This window comes from Astatotilapia calliptera, chromosome 19, assembly GCF_964374335.1.
Source record: "Astatotilapia calliptera chromosome 19, fAstCal68.1, whole genome shotgun sequence".
NCBI lineage: Eukaryota > Metazoa > Chordata > Actinopteri > Cichliformes > Cichlidae > Astatotilapia > Astatotilapia calliptera.
The window spans coordinates 11,129,084-11,141,002 of NC_137440.1; the positions used below are offsets into that span (position 1 = coordinate 11,129,084).

The 11,919-nt window shown below is 40.8% G+C and overlaps 1 pseudogene; it reads left to right on the forward strand.

The window, feature by feature from the left end:
- Positions 1 to 291: 291 nt before the first annotated feature.
- Positions 292 to 4,495, forward strand: LOC113012601 (interferon-inducible GTPase 5-like; annotated as a pseudogene).
- The last annotated feature ends 7,424 nt before the right edge of the window (positions 4,496 to 11,919 follow it).

Below are 11,919 nucleotides of genomic sequence, written 5' to 3' on the forward strand. Positions count from 1 at the left end.
TCATTTCTTTTTTGTGGTGCACAAATTTATGCACCTGCCTGATTTTGTTTAAACAATTCTTGCACACTTTCTGTAAATCCAATAAGCTTCATTTCACTTCTCAAATATCACTGTGTGTGTCTCCTCCTAAGATATATTTAACTGACATTTTTTAATGTAACAACCAACGATTTATACAGCAAAATAATGACTATCAACAAGGTTGCCCAAACTTTTGCATCCCACTGTATATACACACTGTAGTTGCAGATAATGCAGTGATTTTTATACTTTTTCTTTTTGTATTTAAAGATGAGCATGGAAGATCCAAATGATTCATTTGCAGAGAAAATCGCTGCCGTTAAAGAAGACCTGGAAAACAACGACACTGCTGCAGCAGCTGCAAAGATTCGAGAATATTTAGACAAGCAAAATAACGTTCCACTAAATATCGCCATCACAGGGGAGTCTGGAGCTGGTAAATCCACCTTACACAGCTACATTCTCGCTGCCTTCAGAGGGCTGTCCAATGACGATGAGGGAGCTGCACCTACTGGTGTTACAGAATGCACCATGGTGGTTAAAGAATACCCCCATCCAAACTATCCCAATGTTACTTTTTGGGATCTCCCTGGAATCTGCACCACCAAGTTTCCAGCTGATAAGTACCTGAAGCTTGTTGAATTTGAGAAGTTTGACTTCTTCATCATCATCTCAGACACTCGCTTCAGAGAAAATGATGTGAAACTCGCTCAGGAGATTCAGAAGATGGAGAAAAAGTTCTACTTTGTTCGCTCAAAGATCGACAACGATATATGAGCTGAAGGAAAAAAGAGAGACTTCAGTCAAGAGAGGACCCTTTCGAAAATGAGGGAAAACTGCATCGGAGGTGAGTGTTGTTAGAATTGATTCTTTTAAGATTGTCATTTGTGCAAAGATATATATAACCATTGCTTGTGTATGTGCTGATAAAATGTCTTTTCCATATAAGGTTGTAGCTTTTGTGCTAACATAAGATGTAGGAAGCCATCTCGTCGCTGTAATTTTTAGTTGAAACCACAAATTCCTGTTTAAGGTGCAAGACTGCTCACTTCTGTTTTTGTACATGCTGGTTCATTAAAAGGTCACAGTCTAAATGGGGAGTTACTGGAGATGTCGTTGAGAGGTCAAGACATATATGGTGTAACAAGAAATGACACACACACACTCGCTGAGATATTTGTGTAACTACTGCTGTCAATAAAAGGAGCTGTAAGGGAAGTCAGGTTCGGAGTTGGCTGTGTTCAAGTGAAGGGCAAACAGCTCTAAAAGCCAGACAGAACTTCCCTTGCCAGCAAGTAAAAGATAAAGTGCTGAGTGTCTTGCTTTGCTCACAAGGATTGGTCTCTGAGTCATGGGGATTAAGTGTTAGACCCAACAAGTGTCCTATGAACAGTGTTGGTCAAGTTACTTGAAAAAAGGAATCAGTAACTAATTACTGATTACTTCCTCCAAAACGTAATCCCATTACTTTACTGATTACTTATTTTCAAAAGTAATGAAGGTGTTTAAAAAACATGATTTACAACCTGAATAGGTGATAAAGCGATAGATCTGTCAGCCCAATTCTACTTTTTCTGCATAATCCATCATACAAAATGTAATCAAATGGAAAAGTCTCATTTTAAACTTGTTTTATTAGTTTTAATCTTTAAAACAAATTAATTATATGCAACATTCTCTGACTTGAAGAAATTAGTTTAACATTTAAACCTATTTTCTGCACATTCCAGCACATAAAATAATTTTTTGTGTGTGTTTACACTCACTCTTTCAAATAGATGCAAGTAAAACACTGCAGAAAATAAAGTCAAAGACTACCGGTCCTGTTGCTCTATTTTCACCTGTAAAGCAGGAGTGGGGTAGGCGGAGGTTTACACTGGTGCAGGTGAGCCGCAGCGGTCAGTGGAAGGATACGACAGTTTCTCTGTGAGTTTCCCATTACGTCGTAGCTACTCGGTGCTTGCTTGGAGGTTTAGGGGTTTCTTCGCTGTAAAAAGAAGTTTTCTTCCCACGCACAACGGACACTAATGTTTTTGTCACTTTTTATGGAATCAAACTCAAAGTAAGCTCATACTCTCTCCCGCACTCGATATATGATCCATTGTTGATCTGCACACAGCTGTTGCCACGAACGTCGCACTCGCTTACATCACTGTCATGAGACACTCTCGCAAAAAAATCACGGGGCCTTTCTCAATATACGTACTTGTGCGTACTTGCATTCTCGTGTACTCGTGATACGTCATCAGTCGGAGACCAAGTACTGTTCCAATTCGAAGTACGCATCAAGCCGAGAACGCGAAAAAGTCCCGGATGTGTTCTCGCTCCGCCCATTTTATCGAGCATGCATCGGTGGTGACTTGTGTGGACTTTGTACAGCTAAATATCCCAGAATGCATTTCGTCCGAAACTCAAACGCGGCAATGGCGGACGAGCAGGGCTAAAAACTTTTAAATATTACTCTTTCTGGGTCACAAAATAAACTTTTAAGTTATTTTCCAGCGAGAATGTAGCTGTGTAAGCTTCAAATATCTGCTCGATTTATCAAGATATCACATATTTCCAAACACGCTCCGATGTTTTTGGAGACGTCTGTGACCCGCCAGCTCCATAGCAGACAGCGAGGTCGAGGATCATTAGAGCCGGCGAGAACAGCGGACTCCCGGCACATCATTTTCAACCCCCCCGCGGTCTTTTCGCTACTCAGGTTAAACAAACCCCAAACCCCAGTAGCTGTCTATTGTATTGAGTGTCCACTAAAATAAAAATAAAAGCGTTCTAACATCTCACTTGCTTGTTTTTATTAAGGTATGTACACGTATGTACATGTACACTATTTTTATTAATGGAGATTTCACTACTGAGGTTAAACATGATATATAAGTCACTTAGATCACTTCTAAATGTTAATGTTTGGTTTTATCTGTTCCTGAGTAAACCGGTTTGTCTGTGTCATGGTCCTGCGACCATGACTCAGTGACTTTGTGTTTGTGTTCTTTATTGTTATTATTCTCTTTATTATTCATGGGATGTTTTGGGATGGTTTGTGTTTGGGATTTTAGATACTGGGTTCTGGGTTTGTGCTCCCTCTATTGGTCCCTGGTGTTAGTGTTCCGCTGTCTCGTCAGGTTAATCAGGTCCAGCTGTTTCCCCCACCTGTGTGTGATTTCCCAGTGTCTCTCTGTGTACTTATAGTGTGTGTTTTCCTCTGCTCCTCGTCGCGTCGTCTGTGTTCATACCCGGTGAATTCCCCTGCGTGCTCTCCCTGCTGTTCTCCCTTCATGTTCAGGTTTGCCACTCCTTTGTGTAGTTTTTCCCAGTTTAGTTCGTCCTTAGTTCTGTTTGCCATCTCCACTTTATGTTCAGTATTGTCAATAAATCACCTTCACATCTAAGGAAGCGCTGCGTTTGAGTCCTCCTTTCCACTCTTCCCCTTTTTAAAAATTTCTGTGGTAAAAAGTGTAGTTATTGCTCACAAACAAAAGCAAAAGCTCTTTTTAAAGTTTGTTTTCAGTATTAACACTGAACAACACCCAACGGATTACAATATTAAACTAAAAATAAAATTAAACAACTGAATTCAGTCTGATTTGCAGCCTCTGTGTGTCCTTTCTAAAATCTGAACTTTGTAATTGGGTTCTTGTTTCACTTAGCCACAGTAAGGTGTGCAGGATCATTTGTTTAATGTTTAATTTCGCAAACTGAATATTAAAATCATATTGTACATGTGCTTTCTCTTTTTTTTTCCCACATGGTTTATGTAAATACCATTTTACTAATCTTACTGATTCTCAATCATAAACTATGAATGTTGTTGTTTCTCTTTTATAACTCAGGTCTTCAGGAACAAGGCATCAAGTCTCCACAGGTCTTCCTGGTGTCTAGTTTCGAGCTCCACCTGTACAATTTCTCTCTCTTACATGAGACCTTAGAGATAGACCTTCCTGCACACCAGAGAGATGCTCTGCTGTTTGCCATGCCCAACATCAACCTGGAGATCATCAACAAGAAGAAAAAAGCGTTTCAGTCTAAAATAAAATACTGGGCTACTCTGTCTGCAGCTGCAGCAGGGGTTCCAGTTCCTGGACTTTCCATTTGTATGGACCTGTCCATGATGGTTAATGTAGCCATAGATTATGTAGTTGGATTTGGGCTTAATAAGCCATCACTGCAGAAACTCTCTGCCAGCTCAGGTGTGCCCTACACTGAGCTGCTTAATGTCCTTAAATCACCACTGGCTGCAGCAAAAATAACCCCAGAGCTTCTCCTGAAGCTGTTGTCCCAACTGACCAGCACAGTTGCACTCATGGCGCTAGAGGAAGGATCCAGGTTGATTCCATTAATAAGAATCCCTCTGGCTGCGGGCCTCTCCTTCACCACAACCTACAGACCTCTGAAATATTTCCTCACTGAGCTCACTGATGATGCTCAGAGGGTGTTTAAAAGGGCTCTGGGTCTGAACACCTCAGTGTGATATTATAAATGGCAACTTCTTTAATGACACTTAAAACTAGTTTAAACCAAAAAAATTTGATTTTGATTTTTTTTTTTAAGTAGACTGAATTAAATCTCCTGAAATCGATTGCTTAAATTATAACCGAGGCTTGTAGTATAGAGTAGTTCCTCTGATCAGAGCAGAAACAGCAGAGTAACTTCTCCCAGCTTCTCACACTCAAACTCTCAAACTTTCCATCACATCAACACAGGAACTAATGTGATCTTATTATTCAGATATTAACTGTGTATAATGTAGAAGAGCTACTGAATCATTGCAATGATGTGTTTCTTTGTTCTTTGTGTTGTTGTTATTGTCAGAGTGTGATGAGTCTGATTGTTTTGTTATCACATCATAGCATCCAGCATAATAAATACCAGCTATTAAAGAGTGGATGATGTAATGTGATAAAACAGAGGTGTGTAGAACAGAAACTGCTCTGTGGTGTTTGAGTCCTGTTGACTGTAATTTGTGATGAGTGTTTACCGCCCTCCAGCGGTCACAGTGAGGAACTACAACACAAATAATACAGATATGACTGCATGTTCATCAACGTTATTCCTGCTTGCTTATAATAAAATGTTATTAATAAAGATATTAGTAGTAGTAGTAGTAGTAGTAGTAGTAGTAGTAGTAGTAGTAGTAGTATTTGATTTTGATGAAACAATAGATTCCACTGCACCAAACAATACATTATGAGTCTTATCTTCGGTGGACAAAATATTAGAAACCCTAGTTTGACACTAATCGTTCTTCCCTACAAAAGACTTGAGGTTTTTCTCTCCTAATGTAGCAAAATAAAACATCTTTAAACGTCTGCTGCTGCAATTAATTATTTTCTTTCAAAGCTAATTGGTTTTTAGATATTTGGTCTATAGACAAATTAAGAAGCAGTGGAAGAATATCTGGTTTTCTCTCATTAAATTGCAGAAGAATTTGTCCATAGGGTCATCAATAAATGCACTCATACTTTCACTCAACACGTTCTCATCACAACACTTAACAAACCAACGCTATGTGAAAAATTGTCGGTATGTTACACGTACAGAGGCATGAGAGTGGGTTGGAATGAATCTATAAATGTAAGGTGAGGGGAAAGGTGTGGGGCAGATGTAGAAGGGTGGCATGTTACTCCCTAAAATGATCTCTTGCCTCCTCTAGTTCCACACTAGTTTGGCATATAACTGTGTTGTTTATTAAAATAAGGTAGCATTAACACTTTGAGTGCAGCTACAGTTAACACTGAATATAAATTCTAAAACTGAATATATTGCATACTGTTTTTGTTCATGACAGCTTAGATTTCTGACATTTACTGTAAATTTAAGCAACAATTAGATTTTTTTCTAACAAAAAAGTGTCAAACTTAAGTTAGACTTTGCTTGTAGCTAAACCTGTCATGATGTTGGGTCTTTTGACCCAGCGATTTGAGTTTTAGTTTATTTTGATGTTTATAGTGTATGTTTAAGCTCATTAAGTTACGAGTTCATTTGTTTATTTTATTCCACTTGTGTTTTCAACCCCTGTTAAGTCTCCCTTGCCCTTCATGTGTTTCATGTCTGTGTCTTATGTTGTCAAGTTCATGTTGTCATCTGCGTCTCATTATGTTTCCTGTTTTATTTTGAAAGAGGTCCCAGTTCCTTTGTTCATTGTGTTTAGTTTTATGTTTCCCCTGTGATGTGGTTCATGTGTGTCAGCTGTTTCCCCATGTGTTGCCATTTCCCCCGATTACCTCGTGTCTATTTAAGTCCTCTGTCTTCTTCAGTGTTGTGTCTTCCCTCATAGCTGTGTGATTCTCCCTGTGTTTTCTTGTATGATTTATTATTAGTTTTCCCAGTTTGTTTTGTTCTTTGTTTCCCTTCCACGGCAGCAATAAAGCTGTGGGGTTTTTTTAGTTTACTTTTTGTCTCTGCCAGTTTGCGTTTGGTTCCTTCTCTTCCCTGCACACAGCCGTTTTGTGACAAAACCGCCCCATGTTGTGTAGCTTTCTGGATTTTATACTTATTGGGTTACATATTTATTTATTATACAGGCTATACAGTAAAAAAGATAAAAATTCATGTTTTATGTAACTAAAGTGTTTAATTATGTGGGCTACAGAAAATAATTATGTTATAAACTGTATTTATTTGAAACATGTATACTTACTGCATTTGACTCATTTTAACCATATGTAACACCTGCATGTGTTAAAAGAAATGGCTTTGATTTTGCCACCCCACATGATTTCCATGCCACCCTAAGAACATTTCCGCCCCTTACCTAACCCTAATGCCGAACACTAACCTTAACTGGACCATATCATAGGGTTCAGGTTGTGGTTAAGGTTCAGCATAGTTAAGGTTAGGGTTGCAATAGAAAGCCACGAAGCGAATAAAACGTGAAGCACATAGAAAGCTTCAATTGAGCATCCAAAGCGTCTCATAAGGACGTGGAAGGCTACCTTTCGTGTTACTATGACATGCATTGGGCCATGACAAATTGTCGGTATGTGTCACGGGCACAGGAGGGACTCAGACGCAGACTAGAATCACATAAATCAGTTTATTTTCTTCACACTGAGTGCCACTATGTACAGGTGAAGGAAGGGGATTTGGCCTCCAGGGGTCACGAGGGCAGTGAGGAGAAAACACATGCAGGTGATTCACACACAGGACTCCTCCTCTTCGTGCTCACACTGCACCAACACACCACACTCACAACAGATCAGCAGCAGGTCCTCGGGCGGGGCATGCAGAGTCTGGCATGAAAAGAGGAGATTGGTATTAGAATAGCGCTTCAAAGAGAAACTTGAAGAAAGCTGATGACTACAGAAAACACTGACGAGGGTTACGCAATAATCCAGCAAGGCATTCCCAGCAGCTGCCTTAAGTAGTGAGCCCGTGAGAGTGTTGATCAGATGATTGTTTGCAGGGGCGGGAGTCACAATGAACTCCACCCTGGTAGAGCACAGGGAGCAAGAAGGGACAAAATAAACAAAAACACTTGTAGCCATGCCGAGTCAGCCGACCGGTCCCTGTGCCTGTTGAGAACCTGATGATAACTCTCTGTTTCACCACTATTAGAGGCAGATACAGAGTTGGCACCAGTGTAAAGGAACTGGACTGGCACCCAGTCAAAGCTGGTGGCCATTTGGCACAGGTCACTTTACAAAGCTGCCCTGTAAAAATGGACAGACAGACAGTGCAGTGAGGATACAACAGGAGTAGTTTGCTCTCTCTTCCATGTTCCAGTTAAACACTTTTTTGCCAGCTATCTCAGCTGAAAGAAACTGGATTCCACCTGCTGATCATCCCGTCAACCAAGTAAAAAAAAAATGGCAGATTAGCTTGGGTAAAAGACCGAAAGTTGAGGCACACAACGATGGGTGCCGCAGGTAAACTTTCTGGGCTGCCTCTCCTCATAACAGCCATCCCTCAAGATTTTGTACATTTAAAGCAATGCATTATCAGGGACTGTAACATCTAATCCTTTTACTGAATCTTATCATCCTAGCAGGGTATCTGATGAGCACCAGGGTGTAGGTGTTGATTGCCCAGAGCTCAGTCACTGACAGGTCAGAGTCAGATAGTTTTCTCTCTCTCAGGGTAACACCAGGGCTGTGAGGTGGTGAAATGAGGTTGACTGCAAGTAAAACAGAGTCAGCTTAATGTAGAGTAACTTCACTAACATAGTGACTAACATGACAAACAGGTGAGCTCATTAACTTCAGGTGAAACAAACAAAGGGCAGGAAGCTAGAAGTGGTCCTGCCCAGCAAGACAATGGCATGGTTAGATGCTCACACACATTCACACAGATACAGAGAGAAAGACTGAAGGGCGGGGAAGCACAGGAGGACCATGACAGTTTCAGGGTTACAGCTCCTAATGCTCCTGGGACCACGACACTCTTCATTATAAGAGACTTTATGGTATTAATCTATATGTTTAAGTCATTTTTCACATATGTCCATGTCCATGGACACCACAAGGAATCAATGGATTACATGGCGGTCTTTTCCTGTTTCATATGTTAGGCTATGCCCTCTCTAGTTTTTGGTAATTCCACGCCGGTGGAAACTGTCAAGAGATGTATTCTAAAGACACTTCTTCAGCTGAGAGTCAGAGAGTGAAAACACACACACTGCAGTTTTTACTTGCAAGGGCAGTCACAGAGTGCTCATACGAGAGTGGGGGCCCTGTGACTCACGCTCTGTTTCTGCTCTTGTCTTTATTTAAATACAAGGGTAATACAACAGTGAATACTAGGGGTGCAACAATACTCGTATCAATATTGAACCGTTCGATACAGTGCTTTCGGTTCGGTAGGCATATGTATCGAACAATACAAAATTTTTAATTTATTTTATCAACTTTTCTTCTGACGATGCTGTCTGTGTTGAGCGCTCAGTGGATCTGCGTTCGACTACTCCGCCTAGGCTGCACTGTAGTGATGTGCGATACCACTGATTTTCTTTCCGATCCGATACCAAGTAATATTCAGGGTGGTATCGACAATCCTGATCTGATACCGATACTTTGTACAAAAACTTATTTTATTTATTGTACCTCAAATTATAGCATCATAATGATTACAGGACATCAGATTACTTGTTCTTATCACTTAATAATACAGAGTTCATCATATAGAAATAAAAAAACTAAAGTTGTGCCTATTTGAACACGTTGCCTGCCTGCAGCACTAAAGGACTCCATGAGAGACGTCTGTATCGCCCTAGCAGCACCTGTCCCTGTCCTCCTCTTCCCTAGCCTCTTCAGTTCACCTCAACATACGCTCGTCATAGTCTGTGATATGATTTACTCTGAGGTGTTTGACAAGGTTAGTGATGTTGCCACAACCACACATGCCAACCCTTCCGATTTTTCCGGGAGAATCCCGAATTTCAGTGCCCCTCCCGAAAATCTCCCGGAGCCACCATTCTCCCGAATTTCTCCCAATTTTCCACCCAGACAACAAAATTGAAAAACCATATCCCAGAATTCATAGCGGGCCCAGCCAATTTCAGTTTCCAACAACGGCGGCAGCGACTCAGTTTTAATATTACTCTTATTTCTCTTTCTGGGTCGCAAAAAAACTTTTAACATATTTTCAGGTGAGAATGGAGCTGTGTAAACTTCAAATATCTGAGCCGACACATCGTCTTCAAACCCCCACGGTCTTTCGCTACTCGGGTTAAACATATAAGTCACTTTGATAATTAAAAATGTTATTGTTTGGCTTTTTCAGTGTTTTCATTGTTCGTGAGTAAATCGGTTTGGCTGAGATTAAAGTTATCAGATTAGATTAAATTAAATTTAACTTTATTTATCCCTCGGGAGGGTTCCTCCGGGGTTTTCACACAGCTGAATAAACGTCAAACAGAAAATGATTAAACAAAAGTGTGAGCTGTCGAGAGTTTACGTCCGGTTATATTTTAGATAGCAAGGAGCAGACGGCAGAGTTTCACTCCACCGAGGGAGCTCGTGACGTACTACCCGGTTTTCTTTAGACTGCGAAGGCCGGGTCCTCAGGTGGAAGCAGCCTCTGAATTTGGACACCTCCGCTGTTTCCGGGCCGGCCAATAATAACGGTGACATTTAACATATTTTATCCGATAAATAAACCCTGTAAAATGTATTTACCCCCCACCAGCCCTTTTGAATGTCTCCCTAGTATGGCCACAACACCTCACTCTTGGAGCACTTTTTTGCCACATGTATCGCAAACCACGTCTCAGCTGTTTGTGGAGGTAAAATAAGTCCGCACATGACTCCGATTACGCTCAGCCATTGTTGTGAGGGGCTGCAAGACATTTATGCAGCCCTATTTTTGCACATGACTATGAAAGGCGGGAGAGGAAGTAGTTCCTTTGAATGTAGACAATCCGAATGTTATAGTTTCTTTCCACTGTGTTCCTGTTAATGATAAACTACAAATTTACTCTAAATTACTAAAATATCAATATTTCAATGTGTAGTGGAGATATCAAAGATAGGCACGGCTGTGGCACTGATTCAGTCTTTGAGCACTACGGTCACCCCGGTGTGTCGGCCAGAACACCCCTTAAGGCCAAATTGTCCCAGAGTATGAAAGAAGGAGGGAGCTTGAGGTTCCGTTTGAGGCACTTTATTGTCACCACTCAATTTCTGGGGCTGTAAACACAGCGGGTGTACATAAGTGTGTGTGTGTGTGTGTGTGTGTGTGGTTTCCTACAAAGGAAATAAACAAGGGAAATAACGATAAATAAAGAGAATAGACAAGTCAAATACTCAAATATAAACATAATACAACATAGTTAACATAATCACATATAAAGATCAGAAAAATATAATACACTTCAAACTGCTCACACTATGCAACTAAATAGCATTAGTGCGAGGTTAAGTAACCGTCAGTATACAAGTACTACTTCCGGTAGTTGTACAAAGTAAAAGCGTCCCCCATTATAATCCGCTATAATGCTCTTATTGTGAAGGGCAAGCGGGACGCCATACTTCCGGTCAAACTATGTTCGCTATTTTATTAATCCACGTACCTAATTGTTCGCTACAAACTCCGCTACTTCAAAGTAAACAATCACAAGCATCCCATACAACATACAGAGAAGGTCTGATAACACAGGAATGACATTATGGACATATGAGCGACCGTACATGCGTCAACAAAGCTAAACCGGGGTAACCTAACAACATAAATTAGCATATGAAGTGAGGGTGAACTCACGCGTTTGTTACACCCCGGCCTAGGCAACCGACATGCAACTCAGGAAAAATAGAAATAAGGGAAAAAGGGCCCCCAAGCTCACTGCTCTTAAGGAGGGCGAACTCATAAAAAAGACTAATACGGGCTTCCACAAAAATAATCCCAAAACGAAAGTATCGACAACTATTTTCTTTAAAGCAAAATACGATGTTTATTTACATCACAACACAAGGCGCCAAACTATTTACAACGGGGGGGCAGATCGCGACCATGACACACTGAAACACAGGGTTTAAATACCTAGAGGGAGCAATCAGGAAATGGACAACAAGAGGGAAACACAGCTGGGGCAACGCTACACTGACGAGACAGGGACACGTAAATTGAACACTCTAAGATAACACAGACTTTCAAAGTAAAACAGGAAACACATAACAGTCACGCCAAAACAAAACGCCTAAAACAATACACTGCCAACGCCGAACCGTAACAGCGTTGCATGCGTGGCCTACCGCTCCAACTATGGACTACATTAGCTCCTAAATGTTAACATACTACAGTACTGACACAAACAAAGGCAAAATACAATACAGGTCACTACTTACTTGTCATTTACGCACACCTAACATTCCCCAGGAATCAGTGCACCCCCTCCGGACCAACACTGCTCATCCGACATTAAACTGCCCACCTTACTAACCGGATGATGTCACTAGAAGG